Source organism: Drosophila obscura, unplaced genomic scaffold, assembly GCF_018151105.1.
Source record: "Drosophila obscura isolate BZ-5 IFL unplaced genomic scaffold, ASM1815110v1 contig_4, whole genome shotgun sequence".
Taxonomy (NCBI): domain Eukaryota; kingdom Metazoa; phylum Arthropoda; class Insecta; order Diptera; family Drosophilidae; genus Drosophila; species Drosophila obscura.
This window is the reverse complement of record NW_024542828.1, coordinates 7,304,259-7,321,968: the sequence shown is the minus strand read 5'-3', so window position 1 is coordinate 7,321,968 and position 17,710 is coordinate 7,304,259. Positions and strand designations below refer to the sequence as shown.

At 40.9% G+C, this 17,710-nt stretch overlaps 1 long non-coding RNA gene and 1 pseudogene across 1 annotated transcript in view; both read left to right on the top strand.

The window, feature by feature from the left end:
* The first annotated feature begins 277 nt into the window (after positions 1–277).
* Positions 278–17,710, top strand: part of LOC121404764 — a 30,359-nt gene continuing 12,926 nt past the window's right edge. Inside the window, exon 1 of the long non-coding RNA XR_005968194.1 lies at positions 278–356. This is a non-coding gene — a long non-coding RNA (uncharacterized LOC121404764). The remainder of the gene's footprint in view (positions 357–17,710) is intronic.
* On the top strand, positions 12,294–12,409 carry LOC121404799 (annotated as a pseudogene).

Here is a 17,710-nt window from a genome sequence, read left to right as displayed (position 1 = left end):
ATCATTTGCAGCTCATTAAGATCCGCTGTGTGGGCAGCCATCACACGCTTGTTACGCGCACCAACCAGACACCAGATACAGATCCAACAAGATCCAGAGATCCCTTCCCGTCACTTGTGCCTGTAAATGGATTTCTGTGGCAGTTCTCGTAAATATTTCAGCCCTGAGAACAAGATCTGCCAGCAAACAAGCGCATAAATATTACTTAAAGCATTTAAAATGCATTTTCACAGTGTTAATTATTCATTTTACTTGCAGATGCAGATGCAGGCAGCAGCAACTGTCGATGGTTTGGGCTTCAAGTTACCCAAAAGGATGTGGCCCGGGACTAATTTTTGTAACCCGAACGAATTGTTGTGAGTATTTAGTTCAAGGATAAGAAAATATGAGCAGTATGCCCCAGAGGGTTGAGAAGCAGAACTGATTCGATAGGATGCACTAGATCAAATAATGAAGGATAATATTTCCTATCATTTCACTCATAATATATGGGACTCTTGACTAGGAACTTATTATGGGATTCATAGGCAATCATTTAATAACAAAAAAATAAAAGCCGAATATAATATAATATAATATAATATAATATAATATAATATAATATAATATAATATAATATAATATAATATAATATAATATAATATAATATAATATAATATAATATAATATAATATAATATAATATAATATAATATAATATAATATAATATAATATAATATAATATAATATAATATAATATAATATAATATCCCCATAATATCTCCATCAGTTAAATGCATCATAAAACCTACATTAAATGGATATAAAATGATAAAATCTATTAGATCATTTAATAGAAGAGGGAAAATAATCTTTAACTTTGCAGCAACCCCAGACAAAACGTTTGCACCCCCACACTCCAAAAAGGGGACTTGACTCCCCTTCAGTTGCAGGACATTCAAAATATGTGCCTCCCCCCGCGTTCTTTTTTCGTGATATGAGAATAATTCACTTTTAAAGTCCATTTACCGGGCCCAAAAGCCATCGATTCCTGGCAGCACACATGGCATAATACCACTCGTACGATTATATGGAAGTTATAACAAGATTTTGCCCCACCCCTCTCGCCGTGTAAGGGTAGCACGAGGGGAGCCCGCATACTAGTCCGAGTCCGCTCCCTCTGTAAGCTCTTAGACGGCCTCTGCCTCTGCTTCTGCCTCTGCCACTGCCACTGCTTCTGCTTCTGCCACTGTTGCACGTTGTTTTATTTTATTTTTTTATGTTTTTAATGGCAAATGTAACATTATTTATAACTCAGCGGCGCAGGGGATAATGCCATATTAAATGTCAACTGCACTAGAAAAGGACTTTGGGGACATCCCCGCACACAAATCCCGGACATGAGAAATCTATTGCTCGGCCACATTTCATTCTTCTTTCTCGCTCCAAGGGAAGGGACAGGAAGAGCAGAGCTGAGCAGGGGCAGGGCCGGGCAGGGGAAGCCGAAAGGCAAGTTAAATCCTTAAGATGTCCCATGGAGTAAATCCTGTGTGGGTTACCTTTTTGCAAGAGGGTTGACCTCCGAGTCCGAGGTCTCCTTTGTTTTTACGCGCCACTGAAGACATCGAAAAGGAGTCGAGTCGTCGTCGCATACATATGACAGGCTAAAGGACCTTTTGGCCAGTAGCAGTACCCCGTACCCCCAGCTCCAAGCCCTACTCTCATTTTCAATTCCTCTCACATGCTCCTCACATCTGTCCTTCGTTCTGCGTTTACAGGAGCAACCATTTGCTTGCTTTCTTTTTCTTTCATTCTTTTTTTTTTTTTTGTAGCTCCCATTTCCGTGTCCATCCTGTGCCATTGATTTATGCACTGGGCTGTATATGCCTCCATTGTACTTCTGCTGCTGACCCCCTTCTCCTGCTCCTGCTGGCTACTTTGTATCGCTTTTGGCCACATTTGCGGCTGGCTCCCCCCAACATTTTGTGAATGCCCAACATGTCCGGATAATGACCACAGCAGAAAATTTCATTATCCATTCCGAATTTCGTTTTGTAATTAATTTAATATATCCACAGGCTAAGCATTGGGGCCATACTCTAGCAGAATGTATCCCAAATATGATTTGTAGAGGCAGCATTAAAGGGTATCATGGTTACACTTAATGGAGCTAATTGGAAGCCAATCAGCAAGCAAATAAAAAAGAAATAAATTGTGGAAAAGGCGTTGAAAAGTTGATCAGCAATGGACTTTTATATTTATCAGGGTAGCTACAGTATTAGCCATAAGTGTATCTCTTCCTTGCATTATCCTAGCCTTATCTGGACTTCTATATCGGTTAGGGTATCCACCATAAATGTATCTCTTGCTCTCTGGCATTATCTGCTCATCTGAAACACAGTCGATTCTCTCCAGCATTATTGTAGTGCATTCAACTGTTCACATGGAGCAAATGCCACATGTGTGTGTCCCTTGCCACACTCTGGCCAGCATGATAAGTATGAGGGATACCTCATCGATGGAAGCTGCTGCTGCCGGAACAGCCTTTGGCGTTCGTCTTTTGTCTAATTCTATCAATTTAATTAGTTTCTTGCGCTCCAATTGTTCGGACGAGCTCTCTGTTATGGAATCTATCGGCTAGCGCTCTGGACACTGGGGCTTTCAAGGAAATATGCACACAAAACACACACAGAGACTTTGCGGTCGAATCACGTACCAAATGAGCAGCAGAAGGAAGCCGCCGCAGCACATGGCAGCCCCTAGAGACACAGAGAGAGAGATAGAGAGATAGAAGGGGCGTTTGGAATTGTTAGAATCTTTTGGATGGGTGTGGCAGCTTCTTGTTCACACCTCCACCACAGATCAAGCGATCGATCATAATGGTTAGGGAGTACCGGGACTTTTACCCGAATTATGGGGAAAAATTTTGAGCTGAAAGAACAGTTTGACTTTTTGGCTTCTTCTGCTCTCAATCAGGGGCCCATCAATCATTGAATCCCATGGACTGACTTTTCATTTGTGTTGTCAACTCCTTCTTTTCTTTGAGGTCCTTTTGCGGTTCATCTGCGCTCAGTACTTCGCCTGCTCCTTTGGGTATCTCTCTCTCAATTTTCATGTGGCCTGGGGGCAGGGGCACAGCAGCAGCAGCTGATATCCTGCCGCCTTTGTTGTATTGTTGCATTGTGAGGTGTGAACTGTTCTCGGCACTCATGCATATCCTGTTGACAGGACTGCAACTGACTGACTGCCTGCTGGCCTCAGGTCCTTTGTGTTTTTTTGTGCCGGACAGAGCCGACAGATGAGCGGCTGAGAGGGCTGGGATACCTTCTTATCGGCGTGGCCTTCCTTTTCATTGCAGTCTTCCTTTTTTCCCTCTTGTGTGTGTGTGCCTAACATGTGTCCTACAAATGTTTCCCCCCCGCCCCTCGCAGGAGAAGACATCCTCATCAACAGAGCTCCTATCCGCACATTTTTAATTTATGTTCTCATCCACGGAACGAAATCTCAAAGAGGATACTCATTTAATGTTTCCTTACCACGGCTTTTGTTCACGGACCCGTCCGTCCGTCTAATAACTCAATTAAATGTTCTGGTTCTTGGTTTTGGTTCTGGTTCTCTTCTCTGGGGCTATCGATGGCAATGTGTAATCTCCAGTGAAAATGTTTGCCATTCTTCTAATTCAATATCCTGTTTGGCTGAGAAAAAATAAACCCCAAGGAGTAACCGCAGACAGGATGCACGGCACACGGCAGCATCTATCCGAGGAAGCAGAAATCATTACAGCAATGACAGGAATATCAATTTACTCACGGGACTGCCACTGCCACAAACCCAATGGCAACCAACCAAAGGAAGCGAATCCGAAGCGGAGCGCAACGGAACAAGCTGCGAATATTGCCTCGCGGGGTATGCCGTTTTTTTTTTTCATGCCGCTTAATTATGTCGCACGGGGGCAGGGGACACCAAAAAAAAAATATCGCGAATTCTATTGCCAAGGAGCCACAGAGATGAGAAAATGCTAAGGAAAAGTGTGACTCAGAAAGGAAATTAGTGTGATTTTTTGATATTTACTTTATCCCCTGGAACTTGCTGAGTGCATTTCTAATACTAAAAATTATTTAAATTAAGGCTACTTTTTGTGTTAGAAATTTCTAACAATTATCTTTGGCTTATGCTGCAAATAATAACCCCCAAACTATCAATATCTTGAAGAAATATCAGTTGCATATAAATATCCAAAGAATAATCCTTAAATGTTAATCGATCTGCGGCTGTCACTCCATAAAATTCCCATTTAAATCAATCAAAAGTCCAAAATTGATTGCTCAAAAGTCACACAAAATACACATAATGCACATTAGAAATTACAGTGACTGGCATTTGCAATGACTGTAACTCAAAAATACTTTTGTATCTCAGGCGGTGACTGGTGACTGGCGACTGGTGACTGGCGACTGGTGACTGGGTGACTCATGGCCGGAAGCAAAAGCAAACGGCATGAAAATTTGCCTGCTCATTGTTAATACAGGCACGGAGTACTCGTCAATGATTGACACAAGGCGTGGCAGCAGAGGGAGGATGGATTGGGGAGAGGGAGGGGTGTCTGTCCTTGTGGCAAGTGCAAATCGAATAAAAACACCGCAACGCAAATCAAGTTGAAAAATTCTATAGAAAATTGAAGAGCCTCATAATTGAGCCACACACACAAAAGTACTCGTAAAATGCGGATTATGCGGAAGTGCAGCCAAGATCAGGTAGTTCCATACACTCAATGCCAAAGCCAAAGCCACAGCCAAAGCCTACTTAAGTGCCTACTGTGCCTAAGCCTAAGCCCGTAATTGTGGGCTCAAATCTTCAGGAGGGTTAAGAGAGAGAGGGAGAGAGCGAGAGATCAAGACTAAGAACCGGACCAAAACCAATCAGCCACTTCATTTGCATCTTAAAGAGAGCCCATCGAATGCATATGCCTGCAAGCGGCTTAGCTACGGTTTCCGTTTTTCGGTGGGCGTAGGTCTCGTGTAGGCTCCTTATAGAATTATCGATATGATTAGAAACATAATTGAGCTATTTATAAGAAGCAGCTCCCAGCAAACTGCTCCCAGAATAGTTCCCAGATGACGATGATGTAACCCCCCTCCCACCAAAACGAAAGCCAAACAACAGACACACACGGCACACAGAGCAGAACGAGCTGTGAAACCGTAGGTGTCGTGAAAGAATAGCCACACCTCCCGCTGAACACCTGCACATTAACATTTTCATTCCAATTCGGGTTCGGTTCGGTTTGGTTCTTAATTAAAAGCTGATTTTCAGCTCCTCACACGCAGCAGACGGAGCATCGCCAAGTGCATTCACACAGTGGGTTGTCTGCCACACAAAACACTGCTCAGCATCACATTCTCAGCAGCAGCAGCAGCGTTGCTGAGTCTCTTCTCAAAACCAAACAAAGGCCGTGAAAATGTATCGCAGCAAGCAGCTGAAAGAGGAGCTATCAGGCAGGCAGGCATCTCTGGCTGCTACCCGACCAAAAATTAGGTGCTGAGATTTCAAATTGACTTTGGCCTCATGCTGCTGATTAGCTGCTGATAAGTTGCAACAACGAACCAGACACAGACAGAGAGAGAGAGAGGAAACCCACAATCAATGGCAGTCTGTGGCAGCTGGGGTGGGGTATATGTTAATTTCGGTGGCCCTTTCAGCTACTCCTAAATCCCATGTCCAAGCGGAGAAATATGTGGGCACCAAATGTGACACTATTGTCTGGCAGCAGCAGCAGCAGCAGTTCAGTTCTCCTTATCTTAACTTTATTTTCTCCCCCGTAACCAGTTCGGAAATGTCTTCATTTTGGTAAGTTTTTCTATCATTTTCTTTGATTGAACAAATTTCGTTTGCCTCAAATTGGTTTGCAGGGTTTACTGTTTTATCAATGGCTCAATCGCTCGCCTCGATTTGAATTGATTATATTATTATGCTGGAAATTAAGAGAGAGACACCTCATTAAGATGGTGTTAATCTTTGCTTTGCTTTGGTTTGGTTTTGGTTTGTGTTTCCAGCAAAAGTGTGAAAGTTGCAAGAGCAGAGAATGAAATTTGCATTGGAAATACATACGAATATACGAGTATGTAATATATTATTGGGGAGAGCTAAAGAAAGTGACATCTTTTGAATGGAAATAAGTTATAGTTTCTCTTGAGAAAACTGTGAGACATATAAATATGTAACTGGCAGTTGGAAGTTAATGAAAATTGCTTAGGCGAAGAAAAGTACCGCTTTGTATTTTAGGGCAGGTATTGTAGCTGTAGCCTGAAGATTTGTTCATCTTTTCATTGCTCAAGTTGGAGTTGTTCTTTGAATATTTATTTGTAATCTGAAATTAATTGTACGATAACTGCTTGCTATAAATATTTTTAAATTCACTTTTTTGATTACGTTTCTAATGTTTGAGTTTTAAAATAATATATTTAAATATATATATTAATAATAATAATATATTTAAATATATATATTAAATATATAGATTTAAGCTTAGCTTGCTAGCTTGTTTCTTCTGTAATTATTCTAATTACAGGAAATCATAATTTCACATATATTTTCCACGAGCCCATCCTGGGGGAATGGTGGGAATTTTTGAAAGCTGTTCTACGTTCATATTTATTTCACTCACATATTCAACCCCACCCCCCCGATCTTGCGCCATTTACATAGCAATCCCTTCTTTTATTCTGCTCACATGCACCCTGTGAAATTTCCAAATATAATATTATTACTTTCAATTCTCACAACATTATGTCAATTTCAATTTGGTTATGTCCCCTGTCCCTGCCTGTCCCTCCCCGACCCTACTTATTCGTACCATCAAAAAATAAAAATTCCTATATTGCATTTCTTGTCTGCTGCCAATCGAGAGACGTCTACACAGCATTAAGCCGCTACTAAGTGTCATGTTGAACACATTGTACATCAAATTCAATCAAATCAACAAATGAAAAACCCCTTCCACTTGCCCCTTTCCGCTGTTGGCGTGACACAGCAGAGTGCCAAGGGGGACATTCGTCTCATTTCGTCTCATTTCTGTTTCGGTGGAAATTTTATGTGTTTATGTTCGTTCTATTCTGTCATTTGTCTGTCAATCAACTGTCGCATATATTTTGCAATAAGGGTTAATTTACGCTCATAATCCTTAGCCTGAGGGACTACTCCGCCTCATGCTCTGCTCCTTCTACCGATTGCATGACATAGAGGGCGAAATATTTATGTCCCGAGGCCTAACTCTGGGAGGACTTCCCGCCCAGTCCTCGCTCACCCATCGATTTCTAATGCTGATTGACAATCTCGCAGCGAATGTGTTTCAATCGCTGGATGTGGATGCCGCCACAGCCTGAAAATATCTGGGAAAACTTTGCTAGAAATTTGCATAATTTTTCTATAATTACGAGCCGCTCAAATCGTTTTCCACCGTTGAGCTCATTTAATTGCCGCATAATTGTCCAGCCTCGATTACGATGGGTCCCCTTTATGGGCGTTGCTGGCACTGGGACATGCTACATGGTATCATTAAGGAAGGTCCCAAAAACCCACCGACCGCATCAATTAGATGCGCCGCAGCATAACGGTGCAAAAATATTGACATGTGACGTGTTTCCATAGTGTGTGCTGCGGTCCATGTGCAGGATAATGGCAGCCAGCAGCCAGCAGCAGCAGCAACAGCATAGCCATTGTCCCTTCTGGCATTCGCATCCGCATCCCAAAAAGCTAATCATCCAACCAAGAGAGAGAGAGAGCGAGAGCATTTCCACTCATAATTGTTGCCTCATAATTGCAGAGACACGCGAGCTGTGCCACGGGAATTGCTTTGGGTGCTCTGTGCACTGGGCTCTGGGATGTGTTGAGCGAGGGGTGTTGCCAGGCCACAGGACTGTACTGCTGCGTGTGGCTTATTCACACGTAATAGTTGGGTTTTTATTTTGTCCCGTTTTGCGCCAAATAGTTGTTGTTATTGCAATAATTTAAGGATTATATTCATAAGCCGCCGCTGCGGCCCAGCATTTATCTGGGGGATGTCAGCAGGCGATGATGTCTGCCCAACGGGGTGGACAGATTGAGGGAGACATTTGAGAGGCAATTTGTGGCTAGAGTTAGACGACTTAAAGAGTGCAGTACAGTGGGTGGAATCAGAAATTCTTTGGGTATTCAAGCTAATCGGAGGAGAAGAAGGAGAGTAATGTAGGAGAATATTTAATGGGTTAATAGTTTCAAATATTCTCTTTTTATAATTAACTCTTTCCTTGCTTAATATTTACTGATATTTGAGTTTCCGTTTTAATAGTTTTTCCCTTGTATTCTCTGATAAACCAATATGCCCTGGCTGCACGCAGAAGTGTAGCGCATCGTGAAAGACGAAAATTTCAACCGCAAAATTAATGAGCACAAAACTAAATCAAACGAAGCACAAAGTGCGCCTTCGGCTGGCTTTGGCTCTAGCTCTGGCTCTCTCCGCTGTCCACTAAGCAGCAGCCGCGCGGTTCGGGCTGCACTTTGAGCTCCGTGTTATTGCATTGTGTGAGTGGAGTGGAGAGAGATAGAGAGATGGAGAGAGAGATAAAGCAAACATATTGTACGCTTGTTTGCACAGCGCTCTGCTGCTCGCCACGCAATGAGCGGCTGGCCGCCCGAGCGAACAAAACGATGATTTGATGCTAATCGCCAGAGACAATTTAATCTCTAATCAAAATTCAAAATTCGCAAATTTCCGAATCAAACCGGAGATGAGATGGAGAAAGAGTGGCGAGCGAGCGAGGAGTGGAGTGGAGTGCAGATAGCGAGCGAGGAGAGAGTGTGTGATTGGTAAATGCAATCAATGGTTATCCTCAGAGGGTTACTTGAAAGTTCCACAGAAAGTTTCGAAAAACTTATCAAGCAACCCTCCGTTGTCATTGGAAGCCCCGAGGGTCGCGCTTGTGTTTGTTTGCTATTGTCTTCCCCACGCGTTTATTGGAAATTGGAAAAACATTATGCTGTTTACTTTGGCAAAGGATTTTCACACGTTCCAGTGAACCGTCGACCACCGTCGGCCATAATAATATTTAATTATTGATTTATTGCATCGAATTAACCAATCAACCAAGGAATCCAACCCCCTGGTGAGACACATTCCCCGTCCTCTCTGAGGTTCAGATCTTTAAAGAGCCTTTGCGTTAACGAGAAAATTAAACAAGGAACAGAACAGAGCCAGAATAGAAATATAAAAGAAACCAAAAATCACCGAAAAAAAAAAACAAAACAAAAAACCTAACGAGCAGGTTGATCAAACACCAAAACAAGGATTGGAACGAACGAACGGGGCCTCTCTTTGAAGTCGCCTGTGGCACATGCAACTCGAGATTTCAGTCGTTTTGGTTGTTGTTTTCTTCCTTTTATTACCATTTCTTGTTTGATTATGGCAAACGGATAAACGCAGCCCAAGGCACAGGGCCCGGCCTCGGCCTCGGCCCGTACGTTGCACAAACAGAACCTCAAACAAACACACAGAAAAAAATTTGGATGCTGCAGTTTTTGGCTGTTGATTCAAAGATTGTAAAACTGCATTGGCCACACTTCCAGTGCCCTGTTCTCGTGCGACTCTTACTCTCTCTGGGGGCAAACACACACACATAGAGTTTGAGAATTTACAAAAATACACAGAGAGAGAGAGAGAGAAATCCGTTGCACCTTTTTCTTGAAACGACGCGCGACGTTCAACAAACAATACAAGGAATTGCCGATTCCCAGAGTGCAGGAGAAGGAGGTGGAGTAGGAGGAGGTGGAGGGTTGTAAACAGAGTCCCAGAGTCATCGGAGTCCCCCTGCAAAAGGTGATTGTGTAATCGACATTAAGCCGACATTCCCGGGCTTAGGCTTGTCCAAGAAATTAGCATGCCAGCCAAGGCAGCACGATTGGGCAGGGATTTGGGGACGAGCGCAGCTTGTGCCGAGGGAAAGTGATACAATTTTGGGAAAGAAAAGGAAGATCCACAGAGGAAGTAGTAGTAGTGATTTCAATCAAAGGAATCGGCATAAGAACCGCTTTTTGGGCAGGGGAGAACGATACATATCTCAAATAAAGGTAGGAAAGAAAAGTACCTATAATTCACAGGAATAAAAAAACAAATACCATATATTCTATCCATAGTTGATTGCTCAAAGAATCATTCCAACCAAATCTTTAGGGACTTCCCTTCATAGCTAATAACTTCTAATCAGTCCAGCCAAGCCTTTGAAGACTTCTCCACCATTCACCTGAAGCTGAAATGCTAATTCATTTGACTCCATTAAAGTCAACTTAAGGGATTGCGCCTTATTCAGCATACACTTTTTTTCCATTGAGCAAATAAATATGCACAGGAAATATCAAAATAATAAACCTGGTGCAGGCGGCGTGGAGTCTCTGGCGGATTGAAGAGGACAATGATGAGGATGATAATGAAGAAGTTGACGCCTGACAAATAGAAAACGCAGCAAAGGAAGTTGCCACTCAAAAGGCGACGACGACGATGAGGCGATGGTGAGGTTATGATGGCTTTGGCGGTTGAAGGGAGGAAATATGTTGTCACTGGGCTTATCCTTGGCACAGACGAGAGTGCGACGGAGAGCCACTCGCATCTGCAGTCGTGTGGCTTCATGAGCGTGCATCAGGAATCACACTTTAATTTACACTCGAGAGAGTTCTTTTTATCCGGAATGGAAACGAAACGTGTCCGCAACAAATGAGCAGCCCCACAGCAGAGGCCATAAAAAAATGTCTGGGAAATGTCCGTGCCGTGGGTATAGCTCGTGTACGTACCTATGACATCGGTAGTTGAACAAAGAGCGAAAGAAATCTTTGCCAGGCATCATAATTCGATTGTCCACTCAAATGAAATCGAATGCACAAATCAGAAATCACAAATCACAAGCCGCTGAGGGGAAAAATCGAAAGGAAAAGGGCGACAGCCAAACGACAGAGTAAAAGTTCCCTCAAATTGGAAAAGGGGAAGGGAACTGCAGCCAGTTCCCAAGCAATAATAATAATAATTGTTGTGCCACTGCCTCGATAAGCATATTGCCACGACAGAGAGGGAGAGAGCCAGAGTGTGTGAGGGGTCTGTCTCCTTCCCCCCCTTAATGGACTCTGCAGCGATCCGTTCAAGTGTTAAGTGTCAGATGCAGGATAAAAGCGTGCAGCATGCATGCAGCGGCAGCGGCAGGATATTTGTTTGTTTGTTCGCAGTTCCTTTCGTTCTCGACGCTTGCCAAACACATCACGAGCAGCAATCGCACTTTTAATGCATACTTCAAGGCAACTCGGGGCGTTCCCATCACACGATAAGACCTAACAAATGACAGCCCGCAAATCAGGAGTGCAAGCCCAGAGTCCCAATCCCAAGCCCAAGCCTCAGCCTCAGTGTGGGTGTGTTTGCGTATTTAGCAACGATTTGTGCGATAGGCAGCAGGCACACAGCAGTCCGGCACAGAACCCAAAACCAAAGTCAAGTTCAATTTTCGCAATGCACTTTTAATGTTATCTGCGCTTGCAGGCTGTCCAACCAAGGGGGGTGGGCAGGGGAAATCTACGAGTAGGAGTGGTTAGGCATTACGGGGCACAATGTGTTCGTTGATCAAGATTTACCACACACATTTTTGGGCAAGGGATTTCCCCTAAAGAGTGACTGCTGGCTGACAGTGTGAGAAAATGGAATTTAATAGATTGGATATTACTTGATTTAACTGGTAAATGCTTTTGACAGCTTGTGAAAATATAAAAACAATTTAGATCCTCCATTAAATTACTTGAAATTTCACCAACAAAATTGTATTTTATTAATTTTATATTCTATTGATTATATTTTTATTATATACATATATATATTTTATTATATATACACTGATAGAAAAAAGGCATAGTAAAAATAACTACAATCATATTCGAATTTAAAATGCCATTTTTAAATACAAACAAAGTAAAATTTAATAGAATTCACTTTGATTCAAATATAAATGTATTAAAAATGTTTTTTTAATACGGTCATATTTAATCTAAATACAAAACACTTCAAAATAACTATAATATATTAAATTTGTAGTTTAATATGTTTCATATTTAAATTGAATATTATTATGACTTGATTTAAAAATTTTTCTTTTAAAATCCAAAGGAAAAACTTTTTATTTTAAATATTCCATATTAAATGAAATCAAATATTTTTTGTATTTATTTTAACTATGTTTATATTATTTTTTTATGTCCCTCGAATTCCCAACTGGTTCCAGCTGCTGCCGCCTTGAATGCACAGTAAAATTATCTTAGCGCAGGGGCATAATCACAACCAATGCAGTCCTACTGATGTTGCGATTATTTCTAGTTGAAAACTTTAACCAATTCACACCATGAGGACTTGTGTAATTTGCGTGCGCAAAATAATAACCAATTAGTTAAAAATGAATATAAATATAAATATGAAACATATTAGATTTAAATATTAAACATATTAAATTTAAATATGAAGCATATTAACATTAAATATGAAACATATTAAATTTGAATATAAAACATATTAAATTTAAATATGAAACATATTAAATGTATATATGAAATATATTAAATTTAAATATTTCTATATTAATATCAAAATTTAAGTGAAAAATATTCAATTTTAATACAACCACTCTTGGATGAAAATCAATGGCATAAATATTAAAATCTAAGTGAAAATATATAAATTTCAGGGCTTTTTTCTATCGGTGTACTTATATTCATTTTTATTCATCGATTGGATATTAAATAAATATTAGTAATATTAAATTTTAAATAGATAAATACAAGCACCATCTGTGAATATATTTTTTTAAATTTATGAATATAATTAAGCATTGATTCAGAATTGTTTATTGCTTTATTAGGGATTTATTAGAGGGTATATTTTTTAAATAAAAACCAATTTTCCAGGCAGTAATGCATGGCTATAGCATAGACTATGAACTAACTATGTACTGGCTAAGATTGGATTTGTAATCGAATACTTATCAGCATAAAATCGATTTTGAATCATTTGCCAGTGTAATCTTCAATGATTCGATCGGTGAAAAATATTTGCAAATATTTAAAAACTGTCTACTTTTCAATGATATAACAAATGAAGTTTCGAGTTATTTTTCTTGCCCATGCCAAAAACCGATTGAGAAACCGTTAAATATTTTAATTTAATTTGTGTAAAATGTAAATTAGATTTCAAATCTAAATCTGTTGTAAGAATTTCCTTGATTGGTAAGGCAGTTCTTGCTGCACTTGCCACTTGCCACTTACTCGTAGTTATTGATAACCTGCAGACGATGTCCAGCAGCAGATCTGTGTGCGTGTGTGTGCCCCCGCTGTGTGCCCTAAAGCTCGGCAGATAAACATTTATGCCGGCATAATATTAAATAAATGTAAATAACTTTTGAAATTTACAAAACAATTTGTCAACATTTATTCTAGTAGATGGCATAATTTCCGAGTTAACAATTCCATCCGCAGAGCAAAGCTTACGGGGGTTGTGCCCAAAATGGGAATGGGGATGGGGGATTGTAACTAATGCATGCAACTCAGCTTCATGCCTCCAATGGCAGCAGCAACAGCATCAGGCTGGGGTGGGGTGTGTGTGGGAGCACCATCCGTTTGCCATTGTCATTTAGTTAAGAGTTTCCTTAATTGCAAACATGTCATACTCCCTGGCACACACCAGGGCAGCAGCCGAGGAGGATGCAACAGTTGCCTGATGCCCCATAGCTGGGGCAAAAGTGATTTGGAGCAGAAAATTGTGCAAACATGAAGGAGGAGCAGATGGAACGGGGGGTGCATCTGTGTGGATGGATCCTTGGCCACAGCGTAAATAAATAAACGCATATTTAGAATACTCGCAACAGTCGCCCAAAAAGGTCCTTCGTGGAGGCAGAAGCTCTCTCCAGAATATGAGGCAAGAAGGGAGGTACTGCGGCTGATGCTGCTGCTCCTCTGAACGGATTTGATAAAAAGTTAATCACATAAAATGCACTCGGCTGACTCTCTCTCGGAAAAAGTCTCATAAATCTGTTTGGGAAACTGCTCCAGTCCGTGACTCTGTGCTCCCAGTCACTGCTACTCCGCTGCGGCTGCTACTCCGCTGCTACTGCTACTGCTACTCGTTCATTTAAAGGTTCATAAATAATTGTCTAAACGAGAGATTAGCCGCCAGCAAAGTTGTCATGGAAGTTTTGTGCCCCCCCGCCCGAAAGAGTTTTGCTGGATTCATCTCTGGCTGTCGACTAATTGCCCAGTAATTTGGTTTTGTGGGTTAACACCATTTCCCTGTCACAGCTTAAAATGTAATTTAGAACGTGGAAAGAAAGGGGAAAGACAGGAGTGTGTGTGGGAAATTTGTAATTGTCAAATATTAGATTAAAATATTAACTAAAATGTTAAATGGGTGGCAAGATTTAAAGGCTGTTTCTGTTTAAGAAATTTGAGAATAGAATTTTTATTTTTATTTGCCATTAAATCAAAAATTTCCAACTCTAATTAAAAAGAGCGAAAGAGTTCTCAAAGCGCACTTTAGTATTAATTAAATAGAAAATATACTTCAAATCTTTTAATTTGGGCAACACTCAAAGGCAATTCTCTGGGGCTCATTTCGTTCCCATTTGATTGGTAAAAGTTAAGTAAGAAATTCCCCATTTCCTCCATAGTTTGATTAGCTAAAAACCGTAAGAAATTCTTTAAAGATCTACTTTCCCCACAGAGAGAAACAATGAGAACTTTAAAGTCAAACAATCTCTTTTTTTCCAACCAAAAAAAAAACTCTGTCGAACAGGTACAAGAATTTTACAAGAATCCAATAAGATACGCTGCATTAAGTGCAATAAGCGGAGCAGACAACAAAAAAAAAAAACAACAAACAAATGCTCCACGAAAATGAACCATAAAATTGTATACTTAACAGACAGATAGATGGATGGATGGATGGTTGGATGGTGGAAAAAGACTGGCTCTGATTGAGTCTGCGTCTGCATCTGAGTCTGCGTCTGAGTCTGGGGTAAGTGTCTGTGGGATCATTAGAATCCGTCAGATACCTTTTAGTTCAAGTCACTCAGTGAGTTTTTCAGGTGTTTGAAAAAATATTAAGAAACGAAATTAGTGCAGACGCAAACATTTTACGTTTTTAATGATGCACACAAATTGTATATAACATTTCAGGCTCCAAACTCTTTTAACGGATTTGTGTGGCCATTAAAATGTGGCAAAGTCGTAAACTAAAAATTGGTAGTGGGCAGCAGACAGCCAAAGAAACGAAAAAAAATAGAAGTGTAGAAGGGGGGCACCATTGGCTGTGGATCGTGTGGTAATTAGTATTAAAATGCATTAAAAAAGAAGTGGAAAGAATTCACACACACACACACACACACACACAATTCCCCCCCTCCCAGAGGAAAGGTCGTAAATAAAGCCATAAAAATGTAAACCAAGTGAATGGATGGACTACCAAAAATGAAAAACTCTGTGGAAACTTAATTAGTTTCACTCGCTAACGGTAGAGTTTTGGGACAAAGAAAACTGAACACTGAAGACTGCAAACTGCAAGTTCCAAGCGATAAACTCTCAGTGATAACAATTAATTTTTTTTTTTTTTTGTGTTGGTAGAGACCTGAAATAATTTACGATTGCGGCGACTGTTGACAATGCCGTTTGACGGACAGTTCGTAAAAAAAAATAAATAAATAAACTAGACTTTTGAATTAAATAGCAGACATTTTCGAGTGGCTATAAAACAGGTATGAACAGCTGCGTGGGCGTTGCCTAGGGTCAAAGGGTCTACTCTCCCATAAATAGAATTACAAGCTCGATTGATTCTGCAATTTCTGCCTGGAATAGGATCTATGTATGGGTAATTATATTCCACTTCCACTGTGTCGATTGGGGGAAATACAAATGCTAGAATTGTCATATACCTATATGCACATATATCCCTTTGCTGCTCCTTCTCTGTCGTTCCCTTTATTTGTCATCTTTAATCCTGGTTTGGGCTCAACGCTGCCGCTGTAGGTGCACCTCGGGGATAATCCTGTCGGGCCACAATGCGCTGACATTTCTGCCAGCCGGAGAGCTGTTGACATGCAATTTGTTGAGTATGTGTGTGTCCTCACTCAACCCCACCACCATTGGCCATTCCCTACTTGGTGACTGGTCCTGTGATTGCTTGTGCCTTGTTCCTTGGTCCCACAGGCCGGGTGCACACAATTGACATTTGCTTTTGCCGACTGGGCGACAATATACGGATTTTGTGCCAAACTCCTCCGATGCTGATGCTGCTGATGCGGATGCGAATGCAGCGACTCGAACTCGGCTTTGGATTTAGAATTTTGCCCCTCGGCTTTGGCTTATTATTTGGGCATGTTTTTTTCCCTTATTTTTCCTCTTTTTTTCCTCTGTTTTTCCTCTGTTTTTTTTTTTTGTCTCTATATTTTTCATGACAAATTGAATACGTGATGTCTGCGGCCTGTTTGAGGTTTATAAACAGCATAAATATTTGCTAGATATACGCAGCAAATATGGGAAACGCATGATCCTTTGCACCAAATGAAAATTATCGGCTTGCAGCTGTGGCTTTGCCTTTTTTCCTTTGAGAGTCAATACGAATGGTATGTGTATCATAAATATATAGGTACAAGATCCCTTTAGCATAGTTGAATGATTCTTGAGATCATTTAGAAATGGAACTAGAACTGAAATGCGGTCAAGTACTGACGAAATGGAATTATTGCCGTGCCTTTCATCTCAAGAACTTCCATGTGGAAACGAAAAATAGTTTTTAAGAACGCTCAGCCTATGATCTATAGCTGAACCATGATTATATATTTATATATAAATGGTACTTTTAACATGATCTCATGATATTCTTACAAAGAACTTGATCCCTTGAGTGTTCCTTTTACTGCCCATATGAGTCTTCTGGCCTAACTGGGAGCTCTGCTACACCCACAACTATTTATGGCTGCATGTGGTAAATTTATGAACTGTTAATTTGCTGTGCGAACACATACAGTAGCCACTGTAAATGGCCAGCGTAAAACTTAATTAATTGCAGCTAATGCGCTGGCCCCCAACGAGAGAAAACTGAGAGCGGAGAAGCCGCACAAGTAAGCTGTAAGGTCTCAGGGATCCCACAGCCAGCAAAAACCAGCAACATAGATACTGGTTGGGGTGGGGTGCGGTGGGAGGCCAGTGTGAAGCAGAGCAAGAGAGAAATACAAAATTTAATAAATTATTAAAACTGCAACATGAACAGCACGCGCAGAGAGAGGGAGCGATGAAGAGACGGCCAGCAAGAGGGCAAAGAGTGTGGCTTAAAAACGATAATTAAATAAAAATATGTTTAATGTAATATTTGAAGCAGAGCAGAGCAGAAACGGAGAGGAGCAAAAGGAGCAGCAGCAACCCGCAGAGAACTTTTACGCTGTGGATGAAGCCTGCGGGTCTGCTGACTGGCTAATTGGGTCAGCTTAGAGGGAGTACAAGTGGTTCGTGTTGGCCCACACAAGTACTCGTTACTAACGTGGTTAAAAGTCTGGTTATTAGTTGTTCTTATCAAATTAACTAAGAAGCGGACTTAAAGCCCCGGCCAGGCATTGGTTTAAGGTTGGGTTTCCTCTGAACCAATTATCATTTTACAGCGTTTAACAGTCTATCAATATTCAGGATAAAGCTA